At 43.4% G+C, this 19,227-nt stretch overlaps 1 long non-coding RNA gene across 1 annotated transcript in view; it reads right to left on the minus strand.

Annotated features, from left to right (window-relative positions):
* Positions 1–19,227, minus strand: part of LOC139184575 (uncharacterized) — a 62,876-nt gene that overhangs the window by 15,554 nt on the left and 28,095 nt on the right. The window contains exon 2 of the long non-coding RNA XR_011568114.1: positions 6,726–7,739. This is a non-coding gene — a long non-coding RNA (uncharacterized lncRNA). The remainder of the gene's footprint in view (positions 1–6,725; positions 7,740–19,227) is intronic.

Below are 19,227 nucleotides of genomic sequence, written 5' to 3' on the forward strand. Positions count from 1 at the left end.
TGTCCAGCAGAGAGCAGGACAGGATGGGGACGGGGGGAGGAGAGGGAAACAGAGCCCTGGCATGTGTGATGAAACAAAAATAGAGAGGCTGGCATTACTGTGAGCCAAGCTTCTTCCCAGCACGTGCTTGCAGGGAGGCTCTGGTTCAGGTGAGTCTACCGGTCCTGTGCTGGTTGCAGGGTGAGTCCCTTGGGCCAGGGGAGCAATAGGTATTTCCAGGCCATTCCCCTTCAGTGGCTGGAGTGGGGTTTGGAATGGTGACCATACTGTGGTCCTTTCTTGGATTCTCTATGGGAGCCTCTGTTTATGACTCCCTTCCCTTCTGTTCCCTGGGTCCTCTAGAGATGACCGACTTTACTGGTTCATTGACTGACCTTGACAGTGAGGGGAAAACAAGGACAAGGGATGACTAGAGAGGGTCCAATGCGGGCCTCCTGGTTAATTTTCATGTAAACGATGATAATAATTACACATATAGGATTGCTGAACTTATTAAAAAAGGCAGTGCATTGCCTTTTTAAAACAAGTTCAGATATATATATATATATATGTACATTATATATATGCTTTTTAATAAGTTCAGCAAGTGTATGTGTGTGTGTGTATATATATACACACATATACACACATATATATATACACTTTGTGCAACCCCAACTCTGTACAGGGAAACTGCACTTAGTACTTAGTACACTGAATACTCACCCTGTAAGGGCATCTGGTGGCTCCTGGCAATGTTTCCCTTGTGACCCTTTGGGGGCCAGAGTGGGGTCTGTCACCGTCACGCTCTGAAAGCACTTGTGGGCTGAGAACTAGACTGGAGAGCAGGGCTGGATTTCAGTCCTGGTTCTAAGATGCTGTGTGACACAGGGTTAGCTCTCTCCCTTCTCTGGGCCCCCTTTTTCTTTTTTGTTCCTTGGAGGACTTGGGCTAGAAGACCTCTGAGGTCTTGGGCCCACAGAAGCTGGGGGATCTGGGCCCATGGGGCAGGGTGCTACCTTGCGATGCTCTGGACTCTTTAGGGAAAGGCACCTCTCTCTACTCTGCTCTTTGCCGAGCTGGTCTGTGGGTTTCATAGCCAGGCCCAGCAGTCCTCGAGCCTGGCAGGAACTGGAGGTTCTGAGGTTGAGACTGTTTCTCCCTTGTCCGAGGGCAGGCATCGGGCCCAGGCCTCCCTGCTTCATCCCCAGACGACACCCCTGGGAGAGGGATGCTGTCTGCATTGCTTTCAGTGCTCTTGCCCCACTTGCCCTAGGGACAGTCCGAACCCTGTCCTCAAGTCACAGGGGGAGTTCAGCATGTCCTACTGTGACACACAGCCAGAGGGTAGTAAAACCCAAGCCCTCCCGGCGGGCAGGTGATCTCCACAGAGCTAGCCAGGCCTGACTCAGAGCCTCCGCCTGCCAGCCCCTGACCAGCTGTTCCCTGGGTCACCACACAGAAATCACACCAGGGGACAGCATCGGGCTGCGGGGAAGCGTGTCCCTGGCTCGGGGGCCAGGGAGAGGAATGCAGTATCAGCCTGGCATCCGCCAGCACAAGAGAACAGCTGACTCTCTGCAGGGAAAGCTGAGACGGAGTCCCAAGTTCAGGGCTGGCGGGAGCCCCGGGCGGGGATTGCTGACAGTCTGACCGACTGCCGAGGAGAGAGCTGGGCCAGATCCTCTGGAACCCACTCGTAATCCCACCCTCCACCTGACTGTGTGTGACCCTCACTTGATTCCAGCCCCTTCCTCGGGCCTCGGCTTCCCTATCTGGGCTGAATATGAAGGTCTGAAGAGAACACATTTTGTGTGGTGTCTTAAACCTTGGGGACCCTGTTCCTCCAGCCTTCAGTGGAAATGCTACTATGAAGGCTGAGTGTCTGACATGCCAGGTGTCTTGCCTGGGACACACTCCCTTCTCAGCCAGCCTCCCCTTTTCTTACCATGTCCTAATCTGAGCTGGTACCTATTCTCTTGTTTTCTGGAAGGAAAATGACCTTCATTCTGAATTATAAGGAATGGGGATCTGGACATTTTAGTGTTCAGTTGAAGAGGTTTGGGCTGACCTTGGAGGTCTTATTTTTGGTTCCAGCTCCCTCTGTGGGGTGTTGAGCAATTATCTTCTCCACTTGGGCCTCAGTTTTCCTCTTGGTAGTGGGAGGTGTTCGAGCCAAGTGACCCCGAGACTTCTTTCCAGTTTTGCCGCAGGGTCTCTAATTTCCCCTTGGGAATTAGACCTTTTTTCCCCCTTTTGTCTCACAAGGGATTAAATGGACGAAGAAGCCAAACAGCCTGGCTACAAAATCCACTTGGAAGGTCAAGGAGACCTCTCACTCTAACGTGGGGAGCAGTTAGAGAAATGTGGTGGAAAGAGACGGGATGCTTACTGTTCATATCTCACCCACGGTGGAGGGTTTGCAAGAATGATCTCTCTCTCTCTTTCTCACACACACACACACACACACACACAGGCGCATGGGCTGGGGGAGGGAGGAGGTGCTGGGTCAGCTGGGGTGTCTGGAGAATGTTTGTCCCTGAAGGAGAGTCAGGCAGAAAAGCATGCTTGGCACCAGGCCGCGCTGGGATTATCTTCATCGTAGAGCCATAATTTACTTTCACCCAGACCTTGGGATCATACAAGGGGATTCCAGAAGCCTCATGTGAGCAGCGAGTACCCAGGATTTGGGGGTTGCCTGCCAGCAAGGCGACCTCTCCCAGCGGCTGCCGCTGCCACCTGCTGATTGGGAGCTGGCTGCTGCCCAGAGTCCTCGTGAGAGACTTGTCAGGAAGCTGGTGTTCACCTCTCAGGCATTTGGGTGTGAACCTTCCCTGTGGAGCCGTCAGCGAGCCTGTGTCAAATGGCTTCACCTGCATGTGCCAGAGGAAGGGCCGCACTCCAGGTGGCCCTCCTGTCACCCCGATCTGTGGCTAACAGAGCTGCCCTAGCTGTATCACTCACTGGTGTTGCCTCAGCCTGCGGGCAACTTTGAGCATGTTGGGTCTTTAGATTGCGGCTGGTGGGAAGCTTATGCTTTCTGCTGCTTATGCGCTGGGCTTTGAACAAGGAGCAAGAGAATAGGAGAAAGAGATTTCTGGATGCAGAATTGCACGGGAAGACTCATAGCAAACATGAGTAATACAAAGTAAGCCAGTTTACAAAGTAAGCCATGGGTAATACAAAATAAACTAGATCAAAGGTCCTCTGCCTCTGCCTGCAGACCTGTGCTGATTAGTGAAGAATGGCCATTATTCATAGCAATGGGGAAAATAAAGCCCATAGAATGAATTCTGTAAAACTAATGTAGCTTGTGTAATTCTACTTTATTTTTAGAGATAGCCTTGCTGCTTTTTAATGTGAAATGTTTTTTTCCTTATAAAGTGATTGTGAAATTAGATGGTAGTTGGCTTTTTAAAATGTACCTATCTGATAATCCTATGTCAATCCTCTGTGGTTAAAAAAAAACCTGTTTTTATTGATCTGTGAATTCCAGAATCTAGGAACCGATGTATTCTCAGAGACCTTGGATAGAGGGCAGTGGGAGACAGGGCAGAAGTGATAGGCAAGGGCCAGAGGTGGAAGAGTCAAGTCTATAAGCATCAGGGGACCATGTATATTTCACCCACTGCAGAATCCTCAGCATCTAGCACATGGGTCAGTAAACATTTTCTGTAAAGGGCCTGGTAGTGAATATTTGAGGCTTTTGGGGTCATACTTCTTCTGTTACTTCTACTTGACTTTGCCCTCTTAGCACAAAAGCTGCCATAGATAATATGTAAATGAGTGAATGGGGCTGTGTTCCAATAAAACTTTATTTACAAAACAGTTGATGGACCTGATTTGGTCCACGGGTTTTAATTGGATGACCTCAATCTCTGCTAGATTGATAAGAATACTTATCCTTTCAATAAGTATTTATTGGGTTGATATGTAAATTGTTTCTAGAGGGCAAAGAGGAGGCATTGGAAGGGTCTGAGCAGGATGTGTAAGGACCACTGCAGCAGACTGTTTAAGATGAATGGGGGTGTATCAAACCCTGCGGTTTCTCTTTTTGGTTCACTCATTCTTTCACCAAACATTCTGGACTGCCTTCCCTGTGTCTGGCTATATTTCAGGACATGGGAATATAAACTCAGACCCAGCCCTGCCCTTAGAAACACTTGACCTGGTGAGGGAAAGGGACGCAAACACAATTGCGGCTCAGTTTACAGCCTCCCACAGAGGTCTGGCTGAAGTATGCCCCTTAGGTCTCCCCACACAGAGAATACAGGGAGATAGAATTCTGTTCACTGCAAAGCTGCTCAGAGATGAAAGGAGGGTATTTTGGAGGTTCCAATTTCCCTGTCACTGGGGATGTTCAAAGACTGCTGGGTGCCCAGCTGGTGAGAATATTACAGAGGGGATGTAAACCTCACTTACGGCTTTTCTTCCAACCCTCATTTGGAAACAAATTGTATGATTCTGCTGCTCTTTCCCGGTTTCTCCAGGTAGACTGTCAGGCAGCCAGGGGTATGAATTCTGCTTGAGGGGTGTGTTTCTGGGAGTGGAAAAGCAAGGAGAATAGCTCCAGGCACAGCAGGGACCCTGAGGCAGGTGGCAGAGCTGTGCAGTCCCAGCTCTGTTGCTGATTGACTGCGAGACCCCGGGGCGAATCCTTCCCTGCTCTGGACCCTAAGGTCCCTTTCTGTATCACGGGGGTGGGCTGGGGGCCAGTGGACTAGGTGTTTTCTGTTGTTCCACTGATTCTCTCACTGACTCTGGGAAGGCCTACTGGGTTTGCTTGTTTGTTAAGATACAGTTTCTATGCCACACAATCTACTCATTTAAAAGGTACAATTCAAGGTTTTCAGTACATTCATGGAGTTGTGCAACCATCACCATAACCAATTTTAGAACATTTTCATCATCGCCAAAAGAAGGCCCATGCTCTCCAGGTGTTGACTCCTAATGCCCCTGGCCCTAGGGGATCACCAGTATTTCTGTCTTTATTGATTTGCCCACTGTGGGTCTTTCATGTACATGGAATCACATCATAGGTGTTGTTTTTTTTTTTGTACCTGGCTTCTTTCATTAGGCATATTTGCAAGGTTCATCCATGCTGTAGCACGTATCACTATTACATTCCTTTTTATTGCTGAATGCTGAATAACATTGTGTTGTATAGATATACTATGTTTTATTTGGGTTGTTTCCATTTTTTGGCTGTTATGAGTAATACCGCTATGAGCATTAATGTACAGGTTTTTTTTTTTTGACATGGAAGCATGTTTTCAGTTTTCTTGGGTACACACCCGTGAGGTGAATTGCTGTATGATGCCTTCTTTGATCTTATATCCTGCAGCACCACTGCTCATACTGCATAAGGTCCAGTCACAGGGGGGCTCTATCCACCCCCAAGCCCATGGTTTTAGGTCCCCTGTGCCTTTGCCCACATTGCTGTTTCCCCTGAAGAGCTCTTCTCTCTCATCATTTTGGGTTCAAATCTTCTGTGTTATTCAAGACCCAGCTCAAATGTCACTTCCTCCTCTGCTGCCTCCAGTGAAGGTCATGTGATCCCACAGGACTTGCCTATTAACACTAGTCCTTCCCATTGTGGATTGAAGTTTTTCTGTGCCCAGGTCTTATTACCTTCCTAGATTCTACATCTCCTGGCTTCATCTAGATTCTGGTTTTTGGATTCACTTTTATATTTCAAGTGCTTGCATGTAGCAGACCCCACATTGATGTTTGAATAGTGAGTATCTGATGTGTTCCGTTATTTAATGATTTTAAGGCCATACCTCTGCACCCTATATGGCCATCAGGATCCTAAGAGCCCTTCCCATTTCCTCAGAATGAAGATGCATTCTCCAGGCAGCACTCAGCGAATAAGGCTCAACTGCTTTCTGTTTCTCAGGCCCATTCCCCTGTCTCCAGGCTGACATGGGCATCTCAGCCTCTTCCTCACGTTTCCAGCTAAAATCTAATGAATTACTCTGATAAACAAGGTTATGTATTTTGGGTCCTAACATCTTTGAGCATTGATCATGATTCTGAAATTTATAAACATAGACAGCTGTCTTCCCAGATGACCTACCAAATCATATTCCCCTAGAAAGCAGAGCTCAATTAGATATTTAAGGCATCAAGCAGTGAAATGGACTGGATGACTTCCTGACCCATGAAAGGTGCGGTTCAGCCATGATCAATGGTCATTTGGTCTTAGATTCAACATTTCTAACAACAAGTAAATAACTTCCGCCCAGGGCCACTTGAAGAGTAAGAAAGTTCCTTACACTAGACTAAAATCTGCCTTCCTGCAGCTCTTACCCACTGTGTCTGGCTTGGCTCCCAGGGGTCCCTCAGATGAGCTCCACCCAGTCTGTTCTAGCCCACCCCTGCAAGTTTTGAAAACAGGACTGTGGCTTCTGTTTTTATCCTATTCAGACAGAATAGCCCCAGTTCCTTCAGTAAGTTCTCACTGTGTAATAAGAAACGGTAAAAATAATAAATAGTAAAGAGTCAATAATAATAAATGTTTTCAAATAAGAAAAATATCATCATGCTGCAGTAAAAAGTGATGATATTGAAACTGCAGACTTCAATTTTTGATCCCCAAGCATTCGGCATATACTGGGCATTGTACAAAGCACTTATCATGGATTAACTCTAATCTCATAACAAACATCAGGACTATGATGGTTCCTATCTGACAGATAAGAAAACTGAGACTTAAGAAGAATAAGTCACTTGACAAAACTCACCGAGCTGGGGTAGATGTAGGTCTTGAATGCAAGCAAGTCTTTTTGAGTTCAAGGTCTAACTTCCATGCGTGCAGCCTTACTGTCGAGCCAGATGATATGACCTTCTCCAGACAGTCGTGGCAGGCCTTTTTCTCCTGTGGTCTGGAGACTTCAGTTCCATTGTGGACACTTCTAACTTGGGTATGAATTTCATGAGTTCCCCTCCTTGCCTGAATCTTGGTAACTTCATCCATTAAACATGGAACGAATGAGCTGGTCTGTAAGGTGGCCAGGGCTTGTGGTTTGAATATTGCACTTGGCCTGAAAGCATTGAACTCTTTCAAATCTCTGGCCCTTTGAACTTCAGTCCCATTGCCTGACTTGACAAATAATTCCTCATCTTTTGAGACCTGGTTTGAACACTGCTTCTTTTGTGTAGCCTTCCCTGAACCCTGGGGAAGGTCAGCTGCCTTAACCCCTGTTGCATAAACACTGGAATAAATCTCTGCTCTAGAACTTGTGACGGTCTCCTCAGATGGATGGTGACCTTCTCAAGGTCAGAGACTTGTTTGTTCGTTGTGGCAACCTCAGCACTTAGCACAGTGGGTACTTGTGTTTCGAAAGACTTCAGAATGGCCAGGGGGTTCTGGTGCCATTTCACCATCACATCTGCTAGATGGCGCTGCAGCCCACAGGAGTGTCACCCCAAAGGTCTGCAAAGCGGCAGGTCTTGCCGGCGGGGGCAGTAGCCTCAAGCCAAGTTGGGAACTCACTTGGCCGGAAGCCCAGGAAAAGTACAAGTTTCTATTTTCTCCTCATCTGTTCAGTTTTTAATGTTGCTGGGACTGAACCCTTTGCATTTCCCATTCCTGGAGGTCTAGGAAGGCACAGGCTGCTGGTGCTCCCTTCTTCCCTCCTCTTCTGCCTCACAGCTGGAGAATTTAGATTAGTCCTTTGCTCCGCCTTCAGACTGTTCCAGGTCTATTGTTCCATGGATGTATGATCTATCTGGTTTTGGCCACGTGTCATCCTCACCTATTCAAAGAAGGAGACAAAGACACAGTTCCAGATCTCATGGTAATATTTCTGACCCAAATGAACTTCCATTTCTGAACCTTTTGCTCTTTATTTGAATCCATTTTGTTTTAATTTTTCTATTTTCCTTTATCTTCTTTCTACTCTTCAGTGTCTCAGCATATCTTGTACTCTGTCCTCCAACAGAAGGATAGTAACGGTTAAAGGCTCTGAGTCTGAGTGGTCTGGGTCTGAATCTAGCCTTTGCTACTTGTTGTATGACCTTGAACAAGTTACCTGACCTCTTGGTGATTCAGTTTCCTTGTCTGTAAATGGGGCCAATAATGCTGCTGCTGCTGCTAAGTCGCTTCAGTTGTGTCTGACTCTGTGCGACCCCATAGACAGCAGCCCACAAGGCTCCCCCGTCCCTGGGATTCTCCAGGCAAGAACACTGGAGTGGGTTGCCATTGCCTTCTCCAATGCAGGAAAGTGAAAAGTGAAAGTGAAGTCGCTGAGTCTTGTCCGACTCTTAGCGACCCCATGGACTGTGGCCCACCAGGCTCCTCCATCCATGGGATTTTCCAGGCAAGAGTGCTGGAGTGGGGTGTCATTGCCTTCTCCGGGGGGCAATAATAGTACCTACCAAAAGAATTGTTGTGAGGCTCAAATGAGTTCTTAGTGCTTTACTTTAGAAGGAGTTGATAAACACTAAGTACTTCTAAGTACTTATCACAGAATTAACACCTGACATTTGTTCACTGCATGTTGAATGTACCTCTGTATTGGGTCTGAATCCCAAGAAGGCAGGGTTTGGGTTTGTCTTGTTCATGGTCCCATCCTTAGCCCCCAGAAGAGTGCTTGGCACATGAAAGAAGCTTAATTAAACATTTGAAAGAAACAAAGCCTGTTTTGTTGTTCCTTTGTGATAAAAATGAACTGAAATGATGATTTATAATTGCTCATCCATTTAAATTGGTTAGAATTTAAAATTAATAATACTCAGTGTTGGTGAGGGCATTAAATAGGTACTTTCATTTATTGCTGGTGGAGTGTAAAATGGTTGAAGCATTCTGGTAGGCAATTTGACAATATGTAGAAAGAGCCTGAAAAAAAGTTGATTCAGTAATTCCACTGTTTTTTTTTTTTTTCTAATTTTATTTTATTTTTAAACTTTACATAATTGTATTAGTTTTGCCAAATATCAAAATGAATCCGCCACAGGTATACATGTGTTCCCCATCCCGAACCCTCCTCCCTCCTCCCTCCCCATACCATCCCTCTGGGCCGTCCCAGTGCACCAGCCCCAAGCATCCAGCATCGTGCATCAAACCTGGACTGGCAACTCGTTTCCTACACGATATTTTACATGTTTCATTGCCATTCTCCCAAATCTTCCCACCCTCTCCCTCTCCCACAGAGTCCATAAGACTGTTCTATGGACTGTTTTTTTTTTCAATCTATGTGTTCAGATATGCACAAAGCTTTAACTACAAGGTTGTTAGTAACAGCAGTATTTATTCTTTTTTAAAACATTTTTAATTAATTTTCTTCTAGTGTTATTGAGATGTAATCAACATACAGCACTAAGTGTAAGTAGCTTCCCAGGTGGCGCTAGAGGTAAAGAACCTGCCTGCCAATGCAGGAGACATAAGAGATGTGGGTTTGATTACCTGGGTTAGGAAGATCCCCTGGAAGAGGGCATGGCAACCCACTCTAGTATTCTTGCCTAGAGAATCCCATGGACAGAGGAGCCTGGCAGGCCACAGTCCATAGGATCTCACAGAGTCAGACACGACTGAAGCAACTTAGCATGCACGCACTAAGTTTAAGGTGCACAGTATAATGATTTGACTTATATACACATAACGAAATAATTACCACAATAAGTTTAGTGAACACCCATCCTCTCACAGACATATAAAATTTCAAAAAAGGAAAAAAAGTTTTTTCCTTGTGATGAAAACTCTGAGGATTTACTCTCTTATCATTTTGCATATATAACATACAACATGCTAATTATATTAATCATGTTGTACATTGTATCCATAGTACTTATTTATCTTATTTCTGGAAGTTTGTACCTTTTGATCATCTTCACCCAAGTCCACCCCCCACAGCCCTCTCCCCACTCCAGCTTCTGGTAACTGCAAATCTGATCTCTTTTTCTGAGTTTGTTTGTTTTTGAAGTATAATTGACCTACAACACTATGTTAAGTTTCTGGTGCAGAACAGAGTGATTCAATATATCTATACATTTCAAAATGATCACCACCAGCATAATTTATTCTATTAAAAATCAGTAACGATTGAATAGAAAGTTATTAAATAATCTCTTCTGTGGGATAGTTAATAATGTGGGAAAACTTTGTAGATATAAGCTTAAGTGATAAAAAGCTAGCTACAAAACAGTATATGGAAGGGGCCCATTATTTAACCTCACTAGTCCCAATTTCCTTATCTATAAAATCAAAATAATAATAATGCATATCTCTTAGGATTGTTACAAGGTTTAATAAAGTGTTTTTAAAAAAGCTTTAAATAAACTATTTTATTAGTTCTGGCATGGGAGTAACAGCTCAATAAATGTTAGATATTGTTGTAAAACATTTATCAGAAGAATGAGACTGGAGGGAAAGGAAATACAGCAGGGTGTTAATGGTGGTTAATCTCAAGTGGTGAGATTACAGGAGTTTTAATTTTCTTCTTTATGAAATCACATATATGTAAAGCAGTTAATAAAGTTCTGGACCCCAGTAGATGCTCAATAAAAGGTAGCTAGCATTATTCTATCTTCTATTTTCTCTCTCTCTTTTTAATAATGAACATACATTACTTTAAACATTTCTCTTTGTTTTTCATTTTTTTTATTGGAGGATAATTGCTTTACAAGATTGTATTGGTTTCTGCCATACATCAGCATGAATCAGCCACAGGTATACAGAGGCCCCTGCCTCCTGAACTGCCCCCCTCCATTTTCCTCCCCATCCCGACTCTCCAGGTTGTCATAAAGCACTGGGCTGAGCTCCCTGTGTCACATAGCAAATTCTCTCAGTTATAAAAAAGAACACATTTGAGTTAGTCCTAATGAGTGACTGAACCGAGAGCCTATTATACAGAGTGAGGTAAGTCAGAAAGAGAAAGACAAATATTGTATATTAACACATACACGTGGAGTCCAGAGGGATGGTACCGATGAACCTATTTGCAGGGCAGCAGTGGAGATGCAGTCACAGGGAACAGAGTGTGGACACAGTCGGAGAAAGAGAGGTGGGATGAGTTAAGAGGATAGCATGGAACCATATACGTTACCATATGTAAAATTTTAAGCTTTAAAGTAAAGCTTTATATATATATTTTACATAATATAAATATTACAGCATAAGTCTCACATATATATTAAATATATAGCCACAAAGCCAGTTCTTTATATTTGTTAATTAATTAACAACCGTGACAAAACAGGCACTCTATGCCGAGCTTTGTGATAGCCACTTAGGTCACGTGCAAGGGGAAATGACTGTCAACTTTTCCCCTTCCGCTGGGACCCCCGTATAACCTACTCAATTCTGTTTGCAGCCTCCTTTTTTAGAGACGCTCACAAATATTCCTTCCCTGCGGCCATTGTTGTTTTGATAACACGTTCCTTCTATGACTCAGTAGTTTTCTCTTTTCCCATTTCTGCCTCAGACTTTCCTTTTTCACAACAAATTCCATGACTATCTTAGCTGCCTTTTCCTGATTTTATCCCACACCACGCTTTCCTTTCCCATCCAAAACAAATAATAATTCACCTCTCCCTTGTAAATGAAGTCAAGATTGCTGATAATAATCATTTCTACCTCTTTCAAGTCCAAATAAAAAATGTATGAGTAAATTGGGATTACAAACCAGAGGAAAGGATGACTAATTTGATGAAAGATATTGGGAAATTTGACCGACTATTTTGCAAGAAAAAAATTAGATTCTTATGGCATGCCGTGTTGTGCTTAGTCGCTCAGCCATGTCCGACTCTTTGTGACCCCATGGACTGTAGCCCGACAGGCTCCTCTGTCCACGGGGATTTTCCAGGTAAGAATACTGGAGTGGGTTGCCATGCTCTCCTCTAAGGGATCTTCCCAACCCAGGGATTGAACCAAGGTCTCCTGCATTGCAGACAAATGCTTTACTCTCTGAGTCACCAGGGAAGGCCAAGAATACTGAGTGAGTGGGAGAAGGCAATGGCACCCCACTCCAGTACTCTTGCCTGGAAAATCCCATGGACGGAGGAGCCTGGTAGGCTGCAGTCCATAGGGTTGCTAAGAGTCGGACACGACTGAGTGACTTCCCTTTCACTTTTCACTTTCATGCATTGGAGAAGGAAATGGCAACCCACTCCAGTGTTCTTGCCTTGAGAATCCCATGGACGGCGGAGCCTGGTGGGCTTCCGTCTATGGGGTCACACAGAGTCGGACACGACTGAAGTGACTTAGCAGTAGCAGTAGCAGCCTATCTCTTCTCCTGGGGAACTTCCTGACCCAGGAATTGAACTGTGGTCTCCTGCGTTGCAGGCGGATTCTTTACCAGCTGAGCCACCAGGGAAGCCCCTTCCTATGGCATACCACACAACAAAATCAATTCTGGATGGATTAAAGAATCACATCTAGGAAAACCTAATGAAGATATTGGTGAATATCTCATTTCAGGGTGTGGAAAACCTCCCTAGAGACTTTTGATATACAAAGGTATATGTGCAAAAACAAAAATAAAACATCTCCTGCACTCAAGAAAATCTAAAACAAAAAAGAAAACAAACATATTTTCGAGATTTATGACAAAGATAGTTATCCCTAAGATAGAAAGTCTTTACAAATCAATAGGAAGATCTAAATATGTCAGCAGAAAAATGGGCAAAGGTAAACAAAATTAAAAGATAAGTGATCGACTAGGCAAAATTTTTTATAGCATATAAAACAGATACAGTACTAAGAAAGCATCAGTTGTTTAGAGAGCTCCTTTAAATCAATTTTACAAAAGACAAAGAAAAACCAGCAAAGTCTCTGAACAGGTGAATCACCAAAGGAGAAGTAAAAATATCAACAAAGATATTAAAAAATGTTCAGCTTCACTAATGATCAGGGAAATGCAATTCTTTTTTTTTTTTGTAATCACCTTTCTACCTAACAAATTAGCAAAAATTAAGAAATTTAAAACAACCAGAGTTGAAGTATATGTGAGGGATACAGACACTTTCATACTCTCACTGGCAAGAGTATATAATTGGTGAGATCTTAGGAGGGCAATTTGGCAGTAAATTTTAAAAATATTCATCCTCTTTGACCCAGCAATTGCTTCGAAGAATATATTCTTAGAAATACTATACTTGTGCCCAGCTGCTGCTGCTGCTAGGTCGCTTCAGTTGTGTCCGACTCTGTGTGACCCCATAGATGGCAGCCCACCAGGCTCCCCCGTCCCTGGGATTCTCCAGGCAAGAACACTGGAGTGGGTTGCCATTTCCTTCTCCAATGCATGAAAGTGAAAGGTGAAAGTGAAGTTGCTCAGTCATGTCCGACTCTTAGCGACCCCATGGACTGCCGCCCACAAGGCTCCTCCATCCATGGGATTCTCCAGGCAAGAGTACTGGAGTTGCGTGCCATTGCAGGTTCTAATTGCTTACTATAGTAAAAAGCAAAGGAAAAGATATTCACATATTCTAGAGAATGCTAACAGAAGCACACACAAATGTATGTATGCACAGAGTTGTCACTGTAGTTTTGGAAGTACTTGGAAATATCTCAGATGTCCAATAAAAGCAGATCATATAAATAAATTCTGTGTACCCACTTAACGGAATACTACTCAGCCTGTAAAATGAATGAGATAGGCCTACATGTACAGATATATTCATAGGAAGATGTTCATAATAAAAAATGAATAATATCCACAAGCATTACTTAAAAAAAGCAAGTTGCATGAAATATCTACAAAACAGAAACAAACCCACAGACATAGAGAACAGATTTGTGGTTGCCAAGGGGGAGGAGGGGGAGGGAAGGAAGGACTGGGAGTTTGGGACTAGCAGATGCAAACTATTATATTTAGGATGGATAAACAACAAGGTCCTACTGTATACCACAGGGAACTATATTTATTACACTGTGATAAGTCCATAATGGGAAAGAGTATGAAAAATAAAAAATATATATGTATAGCTGAATCATTTTGCTGTACAGCAGGAATTAACACAACATTGCAAATCAACTATACTTCCATAAAATTAAAAACAAAAGCAAGTTGCAGGACTATAGGTGATGTCTGATGCATTTATATAAACCATGGCCCCTAAAATCAAGCTGTGTGTCTCTGCTTGAATGGGCGGGGCCTCTACTGATGGAGGCTAAGCTATGACTGCTGGCAGAGCTTAGAGGCAGCCCCAGTTACCAGCATCCTCTTGCTTTTAACCCTTCACTGTCAGGGGAGGGTACTTGCCTAAGGATTCTTTCTCTCTTTAGTCTGCTGGGTGTTCGTACTCTTTTGTCTTTTTAAGCTGATTTAAAGTAGGACATGACCCCACTGGGCTTCCCTGATAGCTCAGTTGGTAAAGAATCCGCCTGCAATGCAGAAGACCCCGGTTTGATTCCTGGGTTGGGAAGATCCGCTGGAGAAGGGATAGGCTACCCACTCCAGTATTCTTGGGCTTCACTTGCAGTTCAGCTGGTAAAGAATCTGGCCACAGTGTGGGAGACCTGGGTTTGATCCTTGGGTTGGGATGATCCCCTGGAGAAGGGAAAGGCTACCCACTCCAGTATTCTGGCCTGGAGAATTCTATGGACTGTATAGTTCAGGGGGTCGTAAAGAGTCGGACACAACTGAGCGACTTTCACTTTTTTTTATGACCTCGTTAACAAATTCTGAAGGTTTCTTCTTAGGAAAAGAATGGCTTGGCCACTATTTCTCCATGAGCATAAAAAAGACAAACCAGAAGAAACTCCCCAAAGGGTCCATATCAGGAGGTCTCTTTCAATAATAATAGTGGATTGTAAGTGGCTATGCAGGAGCACTCCCTGTATCAGAAGGAAGGGGAGCGAACACCTGAGGTTGAGACCATGAACTCTGTTTGGTCTGTTCGATAGCTCTTTCTTTTAAGGCCTGTTGTCTCACATGAAGTTGAAATCTGCTTCTTGGAGGTTCTATCCTAGGTTCTTTAAGGTCAGGCCCCTCTTCCTAAGGAGAACCCTTTAGAAAATCAAAGATAGCATCCTATTCTTTCTTCTGTCAGCCTCATGATGAAGAATGCCCTGTTCTTGGGGGTTCAAATAGAGGCCACTGTGCTATTATTAGAGAAACTGAAAAAGGGACACCCATGGGTGAAAGATTGGACTCATGATCTTCTTCTACCTACCTTTAATCTGGCCTCATCTCCTACTTATCCTCAACCTCCTCTACCCTAACTTCTGGCCCCATAAGTCTACCTAAATAGTTCTTAGTAGAGTCATCAAGCATAACCATTGCATTCAATGGCCATTTTTAATCCCTATTTTACTTGACTTCTTAGCAGCTCTTGACACTACTGACAACTTTGTTTTTCTTGAAACTCTCTAGCGATTTCCAAAGTACCACTGTCCTGGTTCTCCCCTCACTTCTCTGGCTCCCCATCAATTCCTCATCCATCCACACTTTCAAGGTTGGTACTCCTCAAATTCTCATCTAAGGCCCCTTTTCTCCTTTTCATTATATACTGTTTCCTCAATGGCTACCTCCATCATTCTTTAGGAAAACAACTCTAATTCATTTGTCTTCAGTCTGGATGTCTCCTTTGAGCTCTGGGTCTTTATATCCAACTGGTCACCTGCCTTTGCTTGGATGTCTCAATGGCTCCTCAAGTCCCACGTTTAAGGCTGAACTCATGATCTTCTTGTACCTGCCCTTAATCTGTTCCTAAGTGAATGCAATGCTCAACCATGTGTTTTTACGAGTCATAAAACTAGGCTTCATCCCCAACACCTCCCTCCTGTAACTTTTATTCTGTGAATATCTCTTGAAAGCACCCACTTTTCTCCATTTCTACTGCACTAAAAATGCAAAATGATAGGGGCTACTTTGACAGGAAATGAACTCATCGTTGGTGGTGGTATCCAAGCAGAGACTGATTGGACCCTGGGTGTGAATGATATGACAGAGGCTAGGTAACTAGGTGACAGCGAGTGTTCCTTCATCCTCTCTCATCTGTCTTAGCTGGGGGGTGAGGGCTCAGGCCTCCCTTCTCTTGGACCACTCCTTTTTCCTGCTTGTTTACGTACTACTCCACAAGACCTACAAACCTCTAGGAGGCCATGAGGCCAATTTCTAATCACAGTCTCTTTCAGAAGAGGGTTGAGTTCTTCTGGGGTCTTCCCAGATGGCTCAGATGGTAAAGAATCTGCCTACAATGTGGGAGACCCAGGTTTGATCCCTGGGTGGAGAAGATCCCCTGGAGAAGGTAAGGGCTACCCACTCCAGTGTTCTTGCCTGGAGACTTCCTTGGACAGAGGAGCCTGGTGGGCTACAGTCCATGGGGTCGCCAAGAATTGGGCACGACTGAGCGAGTAACACTTTCACTTTGAGTTCTTCTGAGCCATTAGTCTCTCCAGACAGCATCCTGATCAATGGGAAATCTGAGGCTCGAGAGCAGGGTAGGGACTTGCCTCAGGTTAAATAATGAGCCAGAGGTAGAGACAGGGCTATGATCCTGCCTCTTGCCTCTCAGTGCTTTATCTTCTCATTATTCCCTGCTGCCCCTCATCAGTCCACTCTGTCTCATTTAGTGCTGGCGAGTAATAATTTGCACAGATCCTGTCAGATGCTAAATTACACCTGTCATGTAGGAAGGATGCTTCAGTGCTGCTCTGGGCTAGGGTGTCAAAAGGCAAGAGCCATTTATTTAAAACACAAACAGAGAGACTGGTGACAGAGTAACAGTGTGGAGACAAGTGGACACCTTATTCTTCTGTCCTCATATGTGAGGATCATAAGTCTAGCTACATAGCCATGATCTTTAATTTCAGAGGCAAAAATAAACTAAAATAAGCACCACCACCACCATCAGCACCAACAAAACCTCAGTGTTCATCAGCTGAGATTTTTAACTTGCATAGCTATCAATTCCAATAGCTACATGTTAGGCCTGGTTGAAGAGGAGTCAAAGGTATGATTCATGATATTTGGTTCTGTGGTAAAGAGAACAAGTACAAGCCAAGTAAAGTGTATCTGAAACAGTTGTATAATAGGACTTTGCCTGATAATCTGTAGGTTTAACCTGTAGCTCAGCATTCCCCAAATCCTTTTGATCTCTTTTATAGTGTTTGGGGGAAAAAACCTTTCATGATATAGCTTTTTTCAGAAAAGCTATAGATGGTTGAAAAATGCAGAAAATTCTCACAAACTGAACTGGATCCAGAAACTCCTCAATCAACAAAGAGTTTGAGTTTTGCAAAACTGCTCGTAAGTCTATTTGTTGCCAAGTCTAAAGTGACCTTCTACCAGTTATCAATGTGTGTGAAAATGAAAGTCGCTCAGTCGTGTCCAACTGTTTGTGACCCCGTGGACTATACAGTTTATGGAATTCTCCAGGCCAGAATACTGGAATGGGTAGTCATTCCCTTCTCCAGGGGATCTTCCCAACTCAGGGATCGAACCCAGGTCTCCCACAGTGCAGGCGGATTCTTTACCAGCTGAGTCACCAGGGAAGCCCCTAATATAAGGTTGAGGTATATAAGAATGAAAGATACCTATGGCATTTTTTTTACTTATTCCATACATATATCCAAAGTGAAATATTCATTATTTTCTTACCACTTTCAATGTAAAAAGTTTTACCTCTGCTTTATTTATTTCACAACAATATGTTAACAGTCATGTCCTTATGCTAGTATCCTCAGGTGCTGGGTATGAATTTGAACTGATGCACTCCTTTCCCCTACATTCATAGAATGTTATTGTTTTTCCTGTCTAGAGTCAGGAAGGTTTACAAAATCCTTTGGTTCTAGGACATGTCATTCTGAGGAGTTTCGCTGTTGGTTACTCCAGGGTCCCTGTAACGTATCACCTACAGAATCTGCATTATATAGATTTAAGCAATAGCTGGAATTGTTGTTGTTCAGTCACTAAGTTGTGTCTTTTGCAACCCCATGGACCTCTGTCTGTGGGATTCTTCAGACAAGAGTGCTGGAGTGAATTGCCATTTCTTCCTCCATGGGATCTTTCCGACCCGGGGACAGAGCCCACATCTCTTGCGTTGGCAGGTGGATTCTTTATCACTGAGTCATAGTAGCTGGAATAGTGATTTTCAGAAAACAAGGAGTGGGGAGAGTGAAGCATATCTCCTGGGAGAGGGCACTATTAGAATCTATGGGTTGAGGGGCATGTAGTTTGAGAACATATTCAATATTATCTCATAGTTTTATGTCTGAAAAACAAAAACAGTTAACATATGCTTAGTGAAAACCACAAGAAGTAAAGCTCAGTGAAATCTTAATGGTTGATAGGGTCATTCAAAAGATACAATAAGAAATCTTTCTAGATTAGCCCTAGGAGTAGCTAAAATGATGGCTACAAAAAATAGAGAACAATAGAAGGATGAATAATACCACACAAAACCCATGCCTTCAGCATTACCAGAAGAAAGAGAACACACAAACTTCAGATTTACCCACAAGTAGATAAAAACTCAAAATGCCAACAAATTATTTTTCATGCTTTGCCCACTAGCATTCAAGAAGTCAAGGGGTAAATCCATGTAGGGGAAATCCTACATGGAAGAGTGAAGAGGGTAGACAGCGGCAGGCCCAGGCTTGATCTAAAATCACCACCAGGAAGAGAGTCTATTCTGAGTAAGAAAAATTCTGAAAAAGAGTTCTGCTATATCAGAGCACTTGCTATAAGGAAGGAATATAAAGATGTATGCTATTGAGGTAGCAATTCTTAAAAAGTGCTGTTTCTGAGAGAAGAGAATTTGAAAAGGTTGGGAGAAATGGTTTTCAGAGATTTGGTGGTGACGGAGAAAAGAAGTAAAGGGAACATTCTACAGTCTTGCAAATAAGATGGAATAAAAAAAAAAATGGAAGGACACTCAATACCTCTCCAGTCACAAAAAATAAAGGCCACCTTTTGAAGATATTCTGCAGTGATACATGGGCATAAAAAGGGTACCCTTGAATTAGGAATTAAAGAGAACTGGTTTTCAACAATGAAAAGTAAATAAAAGACAGACATATCAGAAATCAAGATTAAGTGCTCTTTGACAAGGCACCCAAGAAAGAATAGACTAAAATTTTCAAAATTTTAATCAGGGAGATAGAAGAAAGGCAGGAAAATGACTAAGAGAATGAAAACAAGATAAAGAAATAAAAAGAGTTAGAGAGAAAGTGGTTGATGGTAGTCAGGAAGGCAAAGAAAAAACAATATATATAACTGGGGCCACTAAAGAGGACAATTCAAGAAGACTTTCTGGAAGTGAAAGAAGATGGTACATATTGAAAGGGTCCACTAGGTACCT

Source organism: Bos indicus, chromosome 8, assembly GCF_029378745.1.
Source record: "Bos indicus isolate NIAB-ARS_2022 breed Sahiwal x Tharparkar chromosome 8, NIAB-ARS_B.indTharparkar_mat_pri_1.0, whole genome shotgun sequence".
NCBI classification, from domain to species: domain Eukaryota; kingdom Metazoa; phylum Chordata; class Mammalia; order Artiodactyla; family Bovidae; genus Bos; species Bos indicus.